The sequence below is a fragment of the Pipistrellus hanaki genome, assembly GCF_964339955.1.
Source record: "Pipistrellus hanaki genome assembly, chromosome: 3".
Lineage (NCBI taxonomy): Eukaryota > Metazoa > Chordata > Mammalia > Chiroptera > Vespertilionidae > Pipistrellus > Pipistrellus hanaki.
This window is the reverse complement of record NC_140505.1, coordinates 100,420,290-100,440,454: the sequence shown is the minus strand read 5'-3', so window position 1 is coordinate 100,440,454 and position 20,165 is coordinate 100,420,290. Positions and strand designations below refer to the sequence as shown.

Here is a 20,165-nt window from a genome sequence, read left to right as displayed (position 1 = left end):
TGTAGATTCCTTATACCCCTTTTAGATGTATGGCTGTAAGGCAGGTAGGGCCCTGAATCTGGAGCAGTTGGGTTGAATAGCCCTTTTTCAGTTTGGCTAAGGCAGGGACTCTGTCTTGCCATCAGCAAACTGGGGAATGAAATGTGAAGGCTGCTGGAGAGAAGGTGGGCAAGTATGCAAAGGCACCCAGGCTTTCTCTGGTAAATCAGAAATCCTGATTCATTTTCTTTGGGTTTTCAAGTTATTGATTGTAACTCTTCTGATGTGCTTTGATGGTCCTAACTAAGCTGAGTGGTCAGAAATGGGCAGTGATGGCCTTTAAGAAGGAATTGACCAGGATGGTGGTGATGGTGATGGTGATGGTGATGGAGTGAAAGTGCTGGCCAGTACGCCAGGCCCAACACCATGGCCAATCTTGTCTTAGGGGAAAACCAGATGGGAACAGAGCCATGATGTTGCACTCTGTCCTGACCCACCACCTCTGATGTTTCATAAGATAGTCGATTAACTGTAAATGGAAATATCTGTCACTAGAGTTGTAACTGGGAACCCAGTTTCCTGTATTGTGGAGTGACCAGTGCTAACCAGGGCTCACCAACCTCCCTCTAATTTGTGCAGCTGTCTATAGTGGTTAGGCCTTCAACCCCTTGACCCGAGAGCTGATCTTCCTCTTTTCTGTACCACCCTCACCAGAGCAGAGGTTCTAAACTTAGGCAATCAAATCAGACTTCTCAGTCTCTTTTCTGCACAACAATGGAAGTAAACAGGCCTGCCACTTAGATGAAGTAAGCACCTGAGGGGTCCACTTTTCAAGGAAAGGAGAGCTCAGAGGATGACAATGGCCTTCTCACAATAAGAATGAGAGCTCATATTTTATTTACTTGTTTAATAATGTAAGTTTGGCTTTATTTTCTACCACAGCAAGTGAAGCAGGACATATATGAAGCTCTTAGAATGGGCTCTGGCACTTGGTGGGGATTTAATAATGCTGGAATTTGGATCTCAACCCTGCTTGATCAGACACCCACTACAGTATTGGAGACATTATAGAGCCTGGCCACTGCTTCACATTAGCATTTCCTTTTGTGACCCTAAAGAGCAACTCTCACATTCCTTTCTTGGAAGGAGACAGTCCTATTTCTAATGGGGTTGGGTGTGTGAATAGGGAGAGGTTCAAAGCCAGCAGAGTAAGTTACATTCCTGTGCATGTGACTCCATTATGTGGACCAAGTTGAGAGGTTAGCCCTCCTTCCATCTTCAGCTTCTTACCCAGCCCACCATTGTCTTAATCTGTGCGGCTACAACATGCCCTTTACCTGGACTACAAAGCATGATTGTCTGTACATAGACTTAGGATCACACGATTCTCTTCCCTGAAACACTTCAAGGACTTTCCCACGGAATTCCAAATAAAATGCAACCTTCTTGCCAGGGCCTGAAAGGCCCCAATGACCTGACTATTGCCTGTTCCTGGGCCCCTGAACTCCCTCCCACTATCAGGGCCACCTCACTTCTTTCAGTGTTAGCTTAAATGTCACCTCAGAGAAGCGTCTCCTGGCCATCCTACCCAGACGATGAAAGTGGGTTCTTTTCTGCTGACTTCTGTTAGCCCTTCACATTCTGTATGATTTTATTTATTTGTATGTTGATGTTTTTAATCATCTATTCCCTGGGCTAGAATTGTGAGCCCCCGGCACACAGGAGCATGGCTGACTCATTTGAGACTATGACCACATCTACTTCTGTTAATCTTTATCAAAAGAATAAAATGAGGTGTTTTTGTTCAGTGATCCTGAATTATGGAATTGTACACTAAATTTGTCCTTGGGAACCACAGAGAATATTTACCTGACATATTTTTCTAAGAGACTGAGTTTATGACTACATGCCGAATCACTTAAAAGAAATATATACCATAATACTCAGTAAATGATGGTTATAATTAATATTGAACTATGATATATAATGACATAAATGAAATGTTATTTTTATTAAAATAGAGTTTATTAGCTTTTCTTTTAATATAAGCATGAGAAAGAAAAAACATAAGTTGTAGCATTCTTTTCAAAACAAAACTTCAATCAATACTTGAAACTCTAAAATTTATAAAAAAATATTTTTGTGGTAGACTGTAATATTTTATGTACCATTATTTATCATTTGTGTTTCTGTCCTTTAAAAATGGTGGAACCTACAGCATTTAATATAGTGTGAAGCCTTGCTATAATATGCGAGAAAGTATTCTTTGGCCCTGAAATGCTTTGTTTACAGACAAAATTTCTAGGAATACATTTGAGAAGCTAGGAGAAATATTTCACATAGTTGAGAACATTAATTTAAAAAATATTTGAAATTTAGGTGACAATTTACCAATTTTCTAAAAGATTGATTGCTTATCTTCCTGCCCTTTAAAGACTGAAGTAAGGGTTTGTTCCTAACATGTATGTTTCCCCTTAAGTAGCAAGACTTACACGGACACCTACAACCAAGTAAACTTGTGGGATAGAAAAGTTGGTTCATTCACTTATTTCTATATTACTATTAGAGTCCAATGCCTTTCCACTTATTACATGTGAAATAACACTGCTTCTTAGAATCTTCCTTTATCAAATCTAGAAGAAGGAAAGTTTGGAGATCAAGGCAGGTATACAGCACAGCCCTGAAAAAACAAACGTACAAACATAAAACCCACAAAACTATTTTTAAAAGAGGAGATTATTCCTATGAAGATATAAGCTATCCTTCTTAAGTCTTAGTGGAACTTAAGCTTTGGTACTTGTAAGAGTATAAATGCTATAAACTCATAAAAATCATTTGAAAGTCCAAATTTCTCTTAAACTTATCCAGTCCTGCAAATTTCAAATATTAAGCTTTTACTTTTAATTTCTTCTCTCAGCCCCCACTTTAAGTTAAATATTTAAAATTCATTTTTTTTTGTTTCAGCCAATATCTGCTATCTTTAAAGAGCTGAAACAAACAAAAACCAAGATAAGAAGTTCACTATCCAAAAATCTACAAAACTAAGTAAGTTCAAGAGAAATTTAGTTCAACTTTCAAATGAAGCTCCGCAAGTCCACAGCACCTGCCCTTCTGAGCAGGGCCTCGGGGCCCAAGCGCATCAAAGCTCGAAATTACACCAAGACTCTCAGGTCACCTTCTGTTCCATTTCCTGCTGGTTATCACTGGACCACCATGTTGGTTGGAATTATGAAAAATATCTTTTGAGGTATTTATTTAACAAAGAAAATCATCAGAAAATGAGAAACACCATTATAGTTCTTAAGATATGCAGCATGGACCCCATAGAAGTAGAAAATCAATGATTGATACTTTCTCTTTTATCCAAAATATGCTAACATGCTAATAAGTAGTGCTTGCAAAGAAGTTGATGACAAGTGTTATTCACAGCCTTTTGGTTTTAACTGATTGCCAATGGTGACTAGCAACTTCAATGATGTAGTAGGGAGGAAGAACTCTTCAATACCTAACATACCACAGTCTGTTCCTAAGTGGCTTTATGAGTTGTTAGGAGTCCCATGTTTTAATGGCCATATTGCATCGGTTCTAAAGGAATATGCAGCAATATTGGAAAAGGGGTTCAGTAAAGTAGGAAAGACATAAAAGTTATATAATATAGTGTTTTTAAAGTCTAAAAGTTTAAACTTCAATTAAAAAAACAAACAAACCTCACATAGCTGACAGCTATCAGTCTGCATCATAAGTAGGTATCTGTGTGTGGGTTGGGAGCTTTTGCTTTTAAATGTAGGATTGTGTTGCATTGAAAGGTCCTATTTTTTTTGCTATGAACATAGTCCTTGCTGTCCATGAGTTTGTTGAATCCCATGTCTGACTTTTAGATGAAATGCTAATTTTTCTGGTTTTTGAGCAGGAGCAGTGATATTTCTTCAGTCCCCATAGGTGAGGGGCTCAGGATGTACAAAGCCTCATTTGTCCTCAAGAGAGGATGGCATTAGAGCGCTGAATACCAGTGAGATTGTCAGCACTGAAAGACCTTACAGCAGCTCTACACAGTCTTTGTATTTACCTTCACACAATCTAGAAATGGCCTCTGGGTTCTGTGCTCTTTCTTTGCTAAGAGGAGCAAATAGAAAATTCAGGTTGTCATCTGCTAAGGAGCAAAGGTTAAAGTACACTGGCAGAAACATTAATATTAAACTGAAGTAGTTCCAAAAAATGCCTTTCCATCTTATTCCCGAGGATCTGGCAGTAGGCCACATTCCATACAGCCTGGTTGTCCCAAACCCTTGAGGCAAAAGAATGGCTCCCAAAGCTATTCTTTTCCAGTTAGAGGGACGAATGTAGATCTGAGCATAACCTTAAAACCTTTATAACTAAATCAAAGTTACTATTGCACTGTCAGCTGTTAGCTGTGGGCACTAAAAAAATTACAAATAGATTGGTAAATAAATTGGTGTTCAGGATCACGTATAATATATTCCTCTGGAAGCTTTACTCTGGGAGTGGATGAGACTGCCATAGAAACTATCCAAGGACCTATTTGCATTTCTGTTCTTTATGTGGGAATGTATTGCCAAGGCCACACATTTGTCTGGGGTTCTAAGGTTAGGTTGGCTGGCTGTGGCTGTGATCTAGAAATATTGTTCTGGTAAGTGACCCTGGAGATACATAGTTTAAATGATTGCTCTTCCTCTCTTCTCTCACATCCGTTTGAGATTTGATGAGGAAAATTTGTGCTGGCCTTGAATGATCAGAAGGGTATGATCCCAAAGCTAAGTCTTAGGGCATCTCCCAGTCACTGATGTGCTTCTGGTGATGGTCCTCACGGGCTTTGAAATCTCCCTGGGCGGTCGCCAGGACCGTGAGCACTGGCAGCACCGCCACCACAACCCTGCCTCCTGGACCGCAGACTCTGAGATGAGAAATGAAAAGTTTTATTCATACAGTGAGTCTAAAATGTGTAGCTCTCCAACTAATTGCAATTCTACCTGAAGTTTTATTCTGCACCAGAAGAAAAAAAAAAAAGAGGGAAAATGTCCAGTCCCACTAGTAATCAAATGAACCAACTTTAGAGTATCACTTTCCACATTAAAAAGACCCAAGATTTTGTTTTTAAGATAACTTGGAAGCAAATATAGCCTGATGATAAATGAACAAAGTCATACACTGCTTGGAAAAGTCAAGTAGTAAACATTTTTTTCAGAGTAATACTTTAACATGAATAAAGTCATTAATGATTTTGGCACATATTGCCTACCCAGAAAGTCACAACGATGAAATAATAATGCATTAATATAGAAAATGAGCTACTTGGACTTATATAAGGTTGTCTATAATTTGAATATATGTCACTGAATATGTAACATTATGTAACTGTATAATTATATGTATAAAACAACAGAGTGTATATATACACATAGTGTCTAGAAACTCCACTGTACTATATTTCACAGAATATTTAATTACATGAAAAAGTTTTCATGCTTTGAAATTGAAAGGAGTTTTAGGGACAAAATAGGCAGGTTTAGGGAGTCTTAGGAATAAAGAGGGTCCATGGGGAAGAGTGCATAGGTGAGGGCTTGAAGTGCCAGAAGGCACACATTCACAGAGAATAGAAAAGTGTCACAAAATAAGGGAAGAGAAAGACATACATTCACAGAGAAAAAAGAGAAATCACAGAGTATGAGGAAAAAAAGAAATATACTTTCACAGACAATAAAAAAATGTCAATAGATGCTAAAAAATGAGAAATATATGTTCATAAGAGATAGAGAAATGTTATAAGAGGAAGAGAAAGAAGGGGACACCACGTGAATCTTAGACTTTGAAACTGATATTCTTCAAAAGAGAATGACCAATTAGAAAAACACAGAATCATAAATTAAAGAAAGGGTTCAATGAGAAGAAGCATGAAGAGACAAAGAACTACAACCTTTATAAACCTTAGAAAAAAGAAACGTAGTGGTTTACCCCTCTCTAAGTACTCCTCTCTACATGAGAGTCTATATTTGCTTCCAATAAATTTTCACCCTTTTACTAACAAATCCTTTTAGTTTGCGAAGTTTATTCTTTAAACTTTGTAAGGCAAGAACCTGCAAGGGGGAGATATGCTCCCCATGCCCCTCGTTTCAATATTAAGTGAAAAAAAGGAAATAAAAGGTACATAATATATCCCAACTTTGTTAAAAAATAAGTATACATATTAATGCTAGAAAAAAATGCCCACAAAGTAATATATCAAATACTAATAGTAATTAGCTCTGAGTGGTAGGTTTACTAATAATTTTTATTTGTGTATTAAATATCATAGCATGATTTTCAGTATTCTCCACATTTTCAAAAATTAACATGTATTTATGATCAGAAAAAAGTATATTTAGAAAGAAATAAGACAGGAAAATGATAGAACAATTATATGCAAAATCATTCATATTTATTACAAAGCATTAGAAATTCTCAAGGGCTGATTATTTTCCCAACTTTAAAGTTGAATCAGCAACCACATGGCAAAATCACATTTTGAAATGTCACAGGTGGCCCAAGATAACAGGATGGAAGCCAACTGCTGACAGGCAATCAAGAGCCCTTTATCTAGAAAAGTTACTCAAGAATGGAGAACTAGCTGTTCTGAAATGAAAGAAGGAACCTGGGTGAATCTTTGGGCTGCTGGGACCAATGTATTTAAAACCAGTCTCACAAAATAGTGGAGACTCCCAGGCCATAAATATGCTCCAGCCCAATCCCCTAATTTTACCCACAAGAAAACTGAAAGCAAAATGAATAACTGTTTTTCTTCACAGAATGTATTTGCTGCCTTGTACTCCTGTGGTCACAGAGACAAGGAGCCTCCTTGGAATCCAGGCCCTGTTGCCATCTGACTTTATTCCTTCATTTCCCTAAGGAGGAGTTTCAGAAGGTGGTTAAGAAGTTTAAGGAGTTTTTAGGGGTAGAAGTTCTGATCTATGCATGTGCCCCAGGAAGGTACAATGCACCCTCTTATCTTTTCACTCTATATTCTACCACCATTGCTCAGTTTTTACTACTGTGTCCTCCAGGCCACTGTACTCCCCCAGGTTACACAAACAGTGAAGTCAGGCCACCTGGGATCTGATAGTGGTGGGGAGCCACGCCCTTGGGTACCTTGTGTTGTCAGCAATCACACCAGTCCTGACCAGCTGGACTGTGGTTTACTTTATTTGTTTCTGGTAATATGTACAAAACCTGCAGGTAATCCTATATAATAAAACCCTAATATGCATATTGGCCGAATGGTAGAACGACCAGTCACTATGAAGCACACTGACAACCAGGAGGCACTTGACATAGGAGCTGCCCCCTGGTGGTCAGTGTGCTCCCACAGGGGGAGTGCTGCTCAGTCAGAAGCTGGGCTCACAGCTGGTGAGCACAGTGGTGGGAGCCACCTGCCTCCGCTGCAGGCAGGCGGTAAGGAATGAGGGGTCCTGGACTGTGAGAGGGAGCAGGCCAGGCTGAGGGACACACACACACACACACACACACACACACACACACACACATCCAGTGCATGATTTTCATGCACTGAGCCTCTAGTCTGAACATAATCTTCAAGCACTCAGAACATTATTTAGCAGAATTCTTAATTGAGTTTAAAAAATTTTCCCTTCTTCAAATCTCTGTTATCCCATTGTATTCCCTAGTGTTCTTCTTGTCACCCAGCCAGACCCAGCTTCATTCAGGACCCCTCCCTCTAGTGCATTCCCTCCACAGTGTTTGTTCAGACCTGTTCCTTGTGATTATTAATTCAACAGTATGTACTGAGGGACTTCCAGTGTCAGCTCTGATGAGTAAGAGCTTAGAAGTCATCACTCCCATCCTCAGAGCAAAAAAAGCTGACTGAGCTGAAAACCAGTGCCTTTCTTATGTTGTACCCATCAGAGATTAAGGTCACAGGGCACAGCTATACCCCATGATCTGGAGACAGGCAAATCCAAGATCTCCTGACCTGCACAGAAGGAACTAGAGCCATGTGCTGGCAACGACATTGAGATGGCACTTTTGATAAATTGCTGGAAGCCAAGTATGGACCAGACTGAGCATGAGAAAGTCCTGGGGTTTGCTCCTCAGGGGGCCTTTCAACTTGTTTTGTTTTGTCTGCAGGAACCTCACCAGGTTCTCATGATGAAGAGTCAAGAATGATTCTCTTTTGGCTCTGGTGGAGGATGGAAATGTTTACTATTTTGAAATATGCATAGAGTGTTCTCATAACAAAGGCCTACTGTCTGAGGAAAAAGACTGTTCCACTGGCTCCAGCCTGTCCAGCATTCCTGTTTCACCTGAGGGAGGAAAATAAAGCTAATAAATGCTTGTGAAGGTCACAGCTCAGAGACACAGTTCCACTAAAAACTGATATTTAATTACAAGATTATATAAGAACTAGAGGCCCGTTGCATAAAAATTCATGCACTGAAGGGGGGATCCTTCAGCCTGGCCTGCCCCTTTTACAGTCCAGTAGCCCTCAGGGGTGGGAGGTGACCCAGTGATTAGGGGAAGGCAACAGTCCATCACACCTCTGCTGCTGCCACTGCCAGCAGAGCAAGCCTTGGCCAGCCCTGGTTACCTGAGTCTTTGGTGGCCCTGGGCAGTTGGGCAACCACTATCTGAGGCTTGCCTGCACCTTGGGCTGGCCCTGGGCAGCTGGGGGGCTGAGGGAACTGGGGGACTCTGGAGGCAGTCTTGCTGCATACCTGCTGCCCCAGCAGGGCTGAGGGGACTGGGCGCCACTATCTTGTGGCTGTGGACACCGCCATCTTTGAGGGTGTGACATTCTATTAACATATTCCCTTCTTATTGGCTGTGGGCGTGGCCATCTTTGAGGGCAAGTCAGTCAATTAGCATATTTCTCCTTATTGGTTGTGGGTGCTGCCATCTTTGCAATGGCGTGAAGGTCAATTAGTATATTCCCTCTTTATTAGATAGGATGCTTCCCTTCCTCCACACCTGACCGCCACCTACAGAGCTCCAGGGAAATAATAATGGATCATACCAGGAAAAGCTGTGAGGCACAGGCTCTATGCCCGTTGAAGCCTCTGGTACCTGCAGCTACAACAAAGATAAATACAGCCTAACATCCTGTCCAGGTTAACATAAAAATTTACACTATTGGCCTATTGACCCCAGCTCCTAATACCTGATACATCATGTCTGGCTTTCAATAAAAAAATTACAAAGCATGCTAAGAGACAGGCACAAACACAATGTGAAGAGCGTCAGAACCACATGCAGATGTGGTGGAGACTTTGGAGTTATTGGGCAGGCACCTATGGTTACCATTTTAGGAGCTCTTTTAGAAAAAGCAGAAAATTTGCAAGAATAGATGGATAATATAATTGGCGAGATGGAAATAGTAAGAAAGTATCAAAAGGAAACGCTAGACATCAGAAACACAGCAACAGAAATGAAGAACATCTGTAATGGGCTCCAAGGCAGGTTGGACAAGGCCAAGAAGAGAATAGTGCGCTTGAAGAAAGATAAAAACGTATCAAGTGTTTTTGTGTGCCAGGTACCCTGTGGGCGCTAGTGAATAAGACAGGCTGGCCTATGTCCCAGAGCTGCCTCAATCCACCCATTCAGCTCAAGTCTGCCTCTGTCCTGTTCCTCCCTGCCCCTTCATCCCCGTCCTGGCCGTGGTCTTTTTGAAATCTCCCACTTACTCTAAAATGTTCACATTGGGTCTTCTTACCTTTTCATCATGCCCCATGCCAATGGATTCTTTGCATTGCTATCAAAATATGAATAAATAAATAAACCTCAACTATAAAAACTGGCTGCTTTCTCTCTGCTTTAGTGGGTACATGTTGCTGTTGAGATAAATTCCAAATTTCCAAGCAAGATATACAGCATTGACCTCTACTTACTTATATACCTGCAACTTTTACAACTCCCTACCAGGACTTTTATGTACAGATGTGCTGAACTCTGGTTTGGAAACTTAACTTACTGATCTAAGTTCCCTCCTCTTAATGGATTATCCCTTCTTTTCCTTTCCTGGCCTTGCCTAGCCATCTAATTAATCCTTCAAGACACAATTCAGGGATCAATGGCCATAGGAAATCTTCCCCTGTTTCCCAACATGTCAGCTGTGCCTTCTCTATTGATCAGAGAAGTTACCACTTTGTATCATAATTACTCTGTCCTGGGCTAGGCTGTGGGTTCTCAAAAGGTAGGAACCATGTCTTCATATACCATGATACAACTTCAACACACCTTTCTGATGGACAGAATTCAATGCATAACACCCTACATCGTTCTGGTATGTTTCCCTTCTACTTGTAGTACACCTCACATGCAGATAATATGGGGCACATTGTAAAGCATGAAAAGACATAATAAAAATGACTTAAAGATAATTGCTTTTTGTCATCAACTTGTTTAGAACTGGCAGTTTTACACAACATCAACATCCCCCCCCCCACCCCCCCCCTCACCCCACCCAAATCTGTGTGTTAGTTCTGTGGACTTCAAGAAGAAATATATCTGCCAAGAACCTCCTGTGGTTAATTGGGCCCAAGTTTCTAACTAAAGTCTAACAGTCATTGTTGACATAGATCTCTCATACACACTGCGTTTCAAAGAAAAGTCACAGGCTGAGCTGCCCATTATGTTCCTTATAAAGAAGCTCCTCATGCCCTGGCTGATGTGGCTCAGTTGGTTGAGCGATGTCCTATGTATCAAAAAACTGCAGGTTGGATTCTTGGTCAGGACACTTGCCCAGGTTGCTGGTTTGGTCCCTGGCTGGAGTATAGGAGGTAATCAATATTTCTCTCCCTCCCTTCCTTTCTCTAAAATAAATAAAAACATATTTAAAAAATAGAAAAAGCTTCTTGTATCTTTTTTTTAAAACCTCACCTGAGGGAGACACATTGGCTGGTTGCCTAGACTGACAGGCCAGGGATTGAGCTTGCAGCCGAGGTATATGCCCTTGACCAGAATTGAACCCACAACCTTTCAGTGCATGGGCCGACATGCTAACCACTGAGAACACCAGCCATGGCATCCTTTTATCATTTTTTTTTTAACCAATGAGTTGAAACTTGCACCATTCAATTGGAACTGCACAGAGAGTCTCCACAATGACCAATTATAATGCACAATTCTTACTTATCAGAGCAGTGCTATTTGGACCAATCAGACCCACACACAGTGGACTGATGGACTACAGCTGGGAACATAAGCTAAGCTAGCCGGAGCTGGATTGGACTATGCAAATATGGTACAGAAACTTTGGGCAATGGCTTTAATTTTAGCTCTGCTAAGGACACAACTGCACTTTTTCCATGGCAGGACAAAGGGATATAGTGTAAACTCAGGGGTATAATTCCACACAAATAAATGCCACTCATTCTCCTATAGGAGTCTCAGAAAATTCCTTTTCTGGTGACATCACAAGAAGCCCACTTCCCCAGCAACAGGTGGGTACATGGAGGATTTGCCACTGACAACCTCTGGGATGAGTAGTAGTGAACTTACCAAGGGCTTGTGAAGGGGAAGAACTCTCTGAATGAAACTCAAGCTCTAATAGCAAGGTCAAACAAACAAACAAACAACAACAACAACAAATTTGTATGTGGGACAAAGGGAGGAACTCATCTACAGCAGCCTCCCTCGCCCAGGTTTTCAAAATGTGCCTTTTGCTGATAACATTTTCTATGACTGTTGGCCTCCAGTCACCTGACAGTACTTCCCAGCAGAGTTTTACCTTTGTTCTCCCTGCCAAGGAGGACGATATTTAGGCACATGGAGAATAAGTGCCTGCCTTTTGTCATCCTTGTGCTGATTATGCCTGCTAATATAATATGCTACAGATCCTATGCTATATCTTACAAGGAAATGCCAAGGCACAGAGTTTGGTGATGAGTTTCAGTTCTGCATGAATCAGTAACAAGAATGTATTGAGAAGTACTTAATTTTGACTGTTGAAAGGTGAAAACCTGAAAGCTTGGAGAAGAGAATTAAAATCAATGGAGAGGAACCGGTAGTGGTCACCTTTCCAGGGGTGCCAGAATAATAGAGGCTGACATTTTAAAGCTGTATCTCATTAATTTCTCCACCCTTGGCTCAGCTTGACAAAGGAGAAAAGTTGTGGAATTCCCTATAGAATGTGACTTCTCAAAGATCAGGTACAATTATACATTTCCAATGTCCCCCTTCCCCCATGCTTATCCACTGAGCCTTTCCTGGCAATAACCCTGTAATATTAGAATGAGCATCCATCCTAGTTTCCTAGTGTGAACCTGTTTTCTTGGTATAATTACTAATACCCTGTTTCCCCCAAAATAAGACAGTGTCTTATATTAATTTTTGCTCCCAAAGATGCGCTAGGTCTTATTTTCAGAGGATGTCTTATTTTCAGGGAAACACGGTAGCATCCCTTTCACTCTAAGAAGTGTCCAGGTTTGAAAAAGAAATTACAAACCACTCCTCAGAATCATAACATCTTCTGCATTCTATAACTCTGCTTGCTCACTCTATTCCTTATCCACACCTCAACTATCGCATTATCTCACAGCTTTCCTAGAAGTGGTGAGCACATACCTGGGGGAGCCAGGGTATTGGATATGGGCTTAGGCTAGTCTCTGGGATCCTTGTTCAGGGCTATACTTACCCTTCTAGGCCTTTGTCTGTGGGATTATGTATTCCCACATTTTTTGTGGGTTTGTAGTGGCCCCACCCCCTCCAGCCAATTATCTTTGTTTCCAGGTTAGACTGATAGACACCTTCCCTACATACCCTGACTTTACTGCACATGTTCCCACCTCCCCCCTATAATCTGCAGGGAATGGACTGGTGGTTCCCTGGAGAGTGTGAAGTTGCAACTTCCTGGTGAAGCTGCCCAAACGGCCATGTTTATGCCTTCTCTTTGCTCTTTTCCTATTATTAATAATTTGCTAATTACAGCAGCAACATAGAGACTGAATCATTACTGTTTTGATCCAGCCACATTCCTCCCTGATGGTGACTTCAGCCATGGTGTGTGATGTAACCCTGGCCTGGGAAGTGGGCAGAGAAGCCTGCTTGGAGGCTCCCCTCCCTTTTTTGCCTCTGGAAGTTGTGTGGTTGTGAAGCCTGGAGCTGCTGCATTCACCTTATGACCATGAAGAGAACTAGTGGAGGACAGACAAATTGCTGAGGGTTAGGGAAGAATTCACACCCCTGAATGGATTGTTGAGCTGCTGAACAAGAGTTGGGTAACCTTTCTTCTGGACATTTTGATTATTTCTTGAAATATAACAGCATAGTTGGTTTATAGTTTGCATGTGATAAGATTTTTAAAGTTTTCTTAGGTCTGTTTCTGTTGTTTCTTGTTTCCACTGGCTTTTTCTCATGGAGCCTAGTTTCCTGACTTGCCATTTAATTTTGGGCTGAGGCCATTGCCCTAGATAAATGATATTGGAGTTTCCCAGAGGCCTGGGCTGGAGGTACTTCCTCTACAGAGGATTTGCATTTGCTTCTGCCAGGTGCCTGGGGCTCTACTGGTCAGGGAAACCTAAAACCACACACACCAGGCTTGCCATTCCAGATTGCAAATCTGCTCAAGGAAATGAGGGCGGAGCTACAATCCTCCAAAACAGTTTTTTTCTTCCTGCTTTTTTCTTCCAGCTGTAGTCAGCACCCAGTAGCCTCCCTCTAGGTCTCCTAGTGTCATGGGGATAGGACAGGCTGATTTCTAGTTTACCCCTACCTTGGCAGAGGGAGCTTTGGAGTGTCAGCCTCCAGAAGGGACTGCAGTAAGCCCCTGCCTGGGCATCGACTCCTTCCCTCCTCCCTCTGTCTCAGGAGGCTGGTGACCCAAGCCCAAGAATCCATGTAATGGTTGCAGCAAAGGTCCTGGAGCAAAAAGGCTGAGCAGCTGCTTCCCCAACATCTCTGGGTTCAGACTTTCCCTCAGCTTTGGGCATTTGCTACCAGTTTATCAGTTCTTTGATTTTTTTTATTTTTTATTTTATTGATTTTTTTACAGAGAGGAAAGGAGAGGGATAGAGAGTTAGAAACATCGATGAGAGAGAATCCATCGATCAGCTGCCTCTTGCACACCTCCAACTGGGGTTGTGCCCGCAACCCAGGTATATGCCCTTGACCGGAATCGAACCCAGGACCTTTCAGTCCACAGGCTGACGCTCTATGCACTGAGCCAAACCGGTTTCGGCAGCTCTTTGATTTTTAAGGTGATACTCTTGTATTTAAACTAGGAAATGTTCTTTTTTTAGGCAAATGAATCAGTCTGTAGTGAGTTTCTTTCTGGGCCAATAGGTCTTTTGAGACCCAATTTCAATGTCAAACAATTTCTTATGTGTATATGTCAGCAATGATATTTCAGTTCTGGATGGTGGCAAATGGTGGTATATAGGTCCAATCCTCTCTGGTTTGGTTCTGGGCAACCTGCAGTGAGTGATACACAGCTGCTGACTGCTATTATGGCAAGATATCATCAGCATCTTCCATCTCTGGACTGCTTCTCTTCTGTCTTCATGGTTGGAGTAGTCCTGTCAATTCCTCTCTGTTGCTGGAAACCACATGATCTCAGAGTTGTTTTCTGAAAATATACAAACATATTCTCAACCAAAAGTTAATAAAGGAATATTTTCTATAAATTTGACTTGGGATCTGTTCTCCCCCCTCCCACCAACTTTGCAGGGGCCTGAACCCTCACCCCTGTTGAGGGAGTCTCCTGTCCCCATGGGTGCTTAACTTCCCATGCCCAGCTCAAATTGGGACCCGGATAAAAGACAGAGATTTGGCTGACTGAAGCTGCCCTCTCACTACAAAAGACTTGTTTGAGTTGTCTTGTACCCGTGGTGTGGGAAAGTGGGTTTTTGATCATCTAAATCCAGCCTGCCACCAGGAATGCTCAGGGCCTACTCAAGAAGGCAAATAATCCTTTCCACTAATATTTACAAAGTAAAATAAGATTGTTTTAGAGTAATAAATTTGATAGTAAAATAGTAGACAAGTTTTCAGGCTAATTTAAATTGGCTAATTGAAATAAGCAAATATTCTAGAAAAATTAATTGTACTGGACAAAAAGCTGTTCCTAAAGTGTTAACTAAAATTTTTATTGGTAGCTCATCTCAGGATAAAATCTCACAACAGGAAATGAACCTAAAGCAGTCATACTATACTACAAAAAATTAAAATTTAAAAGCTATCAAGACTACATTATAAAATTTTCAAAAGCCTCCTAATATTTAAATCAAAAAAGGGGAAATATCATGTAAGGAAAAATATCCTGTAAGTAAATTACATCTAGAAAATTTGTACTTTAGAAAATTAATTGTAATGCTAACAGCAAGACACCCATGAAAAACACACATGGTATCAAAACAAGCCAGAGGAAAATCATTTGGGCAAAAAATGAAAATTGGAAATGTTCTTTTATGTGGAGGGTTACTCTCCCTCCGAGTCATTGCATTGTGAGAAAAGACATTTGTTTCTGTTTCACATGAGTCAGAGTTTTCTGCTTCTTTCAATCCCACTGGGTCTGCTCCTGACATCTGAAGAAATTCCTGTCAGGATGCCTGCAAGTTGGCCAGTGTCTAATACTAGGATTTGGCATGCACTGATTCAGTCAGGATTTCTTAATTATTCTAGGCAAATATCTACAAAAGGAAAAAAAATTATTTATAAGGTAATGTTGTGCAAATTGCAACTAAAAGAAAATTAACATTTACTGAGGGCTGGTAGCTTCTTGGCACATTGCCTTCATTATCTCATGACTGAAACTCTGGTCCCTTCTAGAAAACAATGAGATCTATGACTTAAGATGACAGAAAATGTGATAGCATAGAAAGAGAAGAAGGGGAAAGAAGAGAAAATAAGGAAAGAGGGAGGGAGAAAGATCTGTTCTGTCCTGTTCCCCCTAAAAGAAATTCACAAAAAAGAGTTTTCTCCCTGTTTTTGGCTGGGGGGCAGGGTGCAGGGAGTGGGGGAGAGAGAGGGTCACATTGCACAATGATCATGAGGCCTTGTGGATTTTCATCATAGCTTTTGAATAACACTGCCAAGTTTGCTGAAAGTGCAATTTACATCTGGCTTTGTTTCCAAGCTGGGACCTTTATTTGAAAATTGTACTTAGAGGCTCTGTAGTTGTGGTGACAATAAAATCATTTTTGGCTAGGCAGGCTATCTTGGAGAGCACACTGGAAGCCAGGGTCCTGGGTCCAGCTTGGCTTTCAAGTTGCCTCTAAATCATGGCAGAATCTCAACTTTCCTGAACTTATTTGCCCCAGCTTTGAAAACAAAGGCTTGACAGGTAACCTTTAGGATTCCTCCCCATTCTGAAGGGCTGCTCTATGAATGCAAATTTATTCTAGATTTTAAAGACTCGAATAGATGGCAAATCACTTAGATAGTTCCTGAAATAGTGTTCTCATCCCTACAATATTTTCTTCACAATCTTCCCAGTCCTTCATCTGGCTCATTGCACTGACATGGGGCCTTGTTGTAGAGGATGCCACATTGCACAGCACACAGCCCACAGCCTGCAGGCCCTCACCTGGCTGCTGGGCTGCTGTCTCTGACTCTGCCTGCAAAATAAATACTTCAGGTGAAGGGACACCTCACCCCTACCCTGGGACAACACACATTCAAGCACTGGCTAAGGGGTGTGTATTTTATTAAAAATATATATCTTGTTGATTTTTTACAGAGAAGAAGAGAGAGCGATAGAGAGTTAGAAACATTGATGAGAGAGAATCATTGATCAGCTGCCTCTTGCACACCCCCTACTGGGGATGTGCCAGCCACCAAGGTACATGCCCTTGACCAGTATTGAACCTGGGACCTTTCAGTCCACAGGCCGACACTCTATCCACTGAGCCAAACCGGTTTCTGCAAGGGTGTGTATTATTAGCTTGCCAGGGCTGACATAACCAAGTACCACAGGCTGGGTGGCTTACACAACACACATTTATTTTCTCACAGTTTGGAGGCTGTTAAGTCCAAGATTAAGGTGCCAGTAGGGTTGGCTTCTTCTGAGACCTATTTCCGTGGCCTATAGATGAAATGCCTTGTTGCTATGTCCTCAGATGGCTTTTATTCTAATTGCCCATCCCTCGTGCCTCTTCCTCTTTTCATAAGGACACCACTTATATTGGCTCGGAGCCTGACCGTATAACCTCATTTAACCTTACTTACCTCTTTAGAGACCCTCTCTCCAGATACTGTCATAGTCTGAGGTACTGAGGATTAGGACTTCAACATAGGAAATTAAGGAGGGCGCACCCCAGACCCTCTGCCTCAAGTTGGAACAACTCTAAAGGGCCATCCAGGTTCCAGAGCTCCCTGGAGACCAGCCAAGGTCTTTGCTGCTGCGGAGTCTCCCTCTGCCCAATCCTGCTGCCCTCACTCCCCATTCTCAGGAGTCCACTCTAGAACACTCCTCAAAAACTTCCTGTGTCCAAATCTCTGTCACACAGCCTGTTTTCTGGGGAGCCAGACCTAAGATACATGTCCCCCACTTTTCCTTTATTTTCCTTCTGGGGAATATGACATTGGCAGCATATCAGGAAAGCTATCCTTATAAATATAGCTTCATTAACATGCATACTTTCCCATGATAAAGAGTGACCACCATTGGAAGAACTCAAGGAGGGAAATGGTCTGACTAGGTGGTCTCCAACATCTCTTTTATAAGACTCCCCTGTTATAACTTTTTGTTAGCTGATAGCTCTTACTAAAATAGTCAAAGAGGACAGAGGCCCAAATAAAGGTGAAGATTATATATTCTGATGTTCTTAGGCCAAACATAGCTCCATGCCCAAGTCCACAGTGGCCCTAAACAGTTTCACTTTCTCTCTGCCTACTCTTCTTGTACAATTTAGATAGAATTGCAGGTCACAGAAATCGCAGAAATTAAAATTACAATGGAGTGAGTTTAGTTGAGATTTACTCTTTATTGAGCATCTATATTAATGGAAATCTACCAAGAGGAATAGAAAAAAAAAAATAGCTCTTGTCTTAAAGTCATTACAAAGCAGATGGAGAGGTGAGTTATATTCAGTCTGAAACTTGTCATTGTCATAGGAGAGGTACTCAGGCAGAAGAAGGTCAGTGGTCACTCTAGGGAGGACCTGCTGATAGAGGCCATGATTCTTGAAATCAAAGTGAAATCTAGAGCCTGTGACCAAGGATAACCCCAGCATGGGCATGTCTTTATCTCTCTTTATCCGGTTAAGGATCTATGTAATTTGTCCTGATTTTCCTAGATGTGACTTTGGGGTAGATATAACTAGATTTCCCTCCCACTACCTTCAACCAAGCTTTTCCACACTAATCTTGGTGCAGCCAGTGGGTTGGGAACCTCTTAAAAATTATCTGAAAGGCCTTTGAGCTCTTTAGAAATAGATATAAAATAAACAATAAAGATTGTTTGCACTATTAACACAAAAAAGGTAACACATTTCTCAGTTGTGCTGTTCATCCTGGCAGCTACTATTGTTCACAGAAGCCATAGCCTCAACAAAAAGTATATTTATGTCTGTACTATTTCCTCTAGGAGTCCTTTATATCTCCCTCAGGAAAAAAATCACATTGAGTCAAATATGTGACCCACATAATGAGCACAGGAAACTCAACAAAATGTAGAAGAAAACCTTTTCAGGATCAGATGGGGAAAAGCAGTAGGATTTAGCTAGTGAGCCCATTCCCTGCCTTTGTCACCTCTCAATGGAGCTAGGGCTTAGCAGTGTGCATCTGTCTCCACTCTTCCCATGAGTGCTACCTGTAGTAAAATGTTGCGGGAGACTTAACCACCCTGCAGAACTTGGTACTAAGTCTAATGAAAGGCCACAGGGAGCCTCACCGTGAATTGTGAAACAGAACTCTGGAGCTCTCATGGGCAAGTCCAGTCCGCATGGACCACTATCACTTTCTCTGGGTTTGGTCAAGGTTCTAGGCCCTGGGGCATGGGGAGGTTCTGTAAGTCCATTGGGGGTTTTATATGGGGTGAGGAGAGATTTGGGCTGAGTTGGATTCTATGTTCTGAAGTCAGTTTAAAACTTAAAGAGATTCCACAAGGACTGTAAGGGGCCCTCTCTCCAGGATTTCCTAAAGCAGCTACAGTTCCAGTTTGGGTTTCAAGGTCTGACCTACATTTGTCCCACAAACCCAAGATTGGCTGATTTGTTGTGTATTAGCAGGTTCAGGGCCCTCCTTGGGCACATGGAACTGATCTAGATACTTTTAATCCATGTGCAAATGGTCTAGAGCATTCTCTAGGTAGTTATAAGGTAGTGTTTGGATCTTTGTTTAGAGTGTACTTACCTAGCCCTGGCCAGTTTGGTTAGAGTGTCAGCCTGAGGATTGGTGAAGGGCATGTACCTGGTTTGAAGGCCCTATCCTATCCGGGGTCAGGCGTGTACAGAAGGCAATTGATCAATGTGTCTCTCTCACATCAATGTTTCTCCCCCCGCCCACCATACTCGCCTTCCACTCTCTAAAAATCAATGGGAAAAATATCTTTGGATGAGAATTAATAAAACAAACAAACAAACAAACAAACAAACACAAATGTTAAGTCATGAAAAAGAACTAAATGCATTTTGACATTATCATCAGCTGAGTATTAAATTGTCAATGGTCTAGGCCAACAGGGGAGGGCAGTTGGGGGGGGGGGTGGAGGGAGGACCAGGCCTGCAGGGGAGGTCAGTCCGATGGGATCTGGCAGAGGAGGGCAGTTGGTGGAGACCAGGTCTACAGGGGAGGGCAATTGTGGGCGATCAGGCCAGCAGGGAGGGCAGCTAGGGATGATCCAGCCAGCAAGAAAGGGCTGTTGGGGGAGACCTCCATCAAGGGAGGACAGTTAGTAGTGACCAGACTGGCAGGGGATGGCAGTTAGGGGCAATTCTGGCTGGGGAGCAGTTAGGCATTGATCAGGCTGGCAGGGGAGTGATCATGGGTGATCAGGCTGGCAGGCAGAAGCAATCAGGCAGAGGCAGGTGAGCGGTTGGGAGCCAGCAGTCCTGGATTGTGAGAGGGATGCCCAACTTCCCATTTGGAGCTAAAGGGTCCCAGATTGGCGAGAGTGCAGTCTGAGCTGAGGGACACTCCTCCCCTGTGCACGAATTTCATGCACCAGGCCTCTAGTCTATACTAATAAAAGGATAATATGTTAATTAAAGCAGATGTCTTCCAGAATTCCTTCTGGACAGAGC

General features: G+C 42.0%; 1 pseudogene across 1 annotated transcript in view; it reads right to left on the bottom strand.

Moving 5' to 3' along the window:
* Nucleotides 1-3,954: 3,954 nt before the first annotated feature.
* Nucleotides 3,955-20,165, bottom strand: part of LOC311619680 (cyclin-Y-like protein 1) — a 55,865-nt pseudogene continuing 39,654 nt past the window's right edge. The window contains exon 2 of the transcript in view: nucleotides 3,955-4,891. The product of the transcript in view is annotated as a cyclin-Y-like protein 1 (transcript). The remainder of the gene's footprint in view (nucleotides 4,892-20,165) is intronic.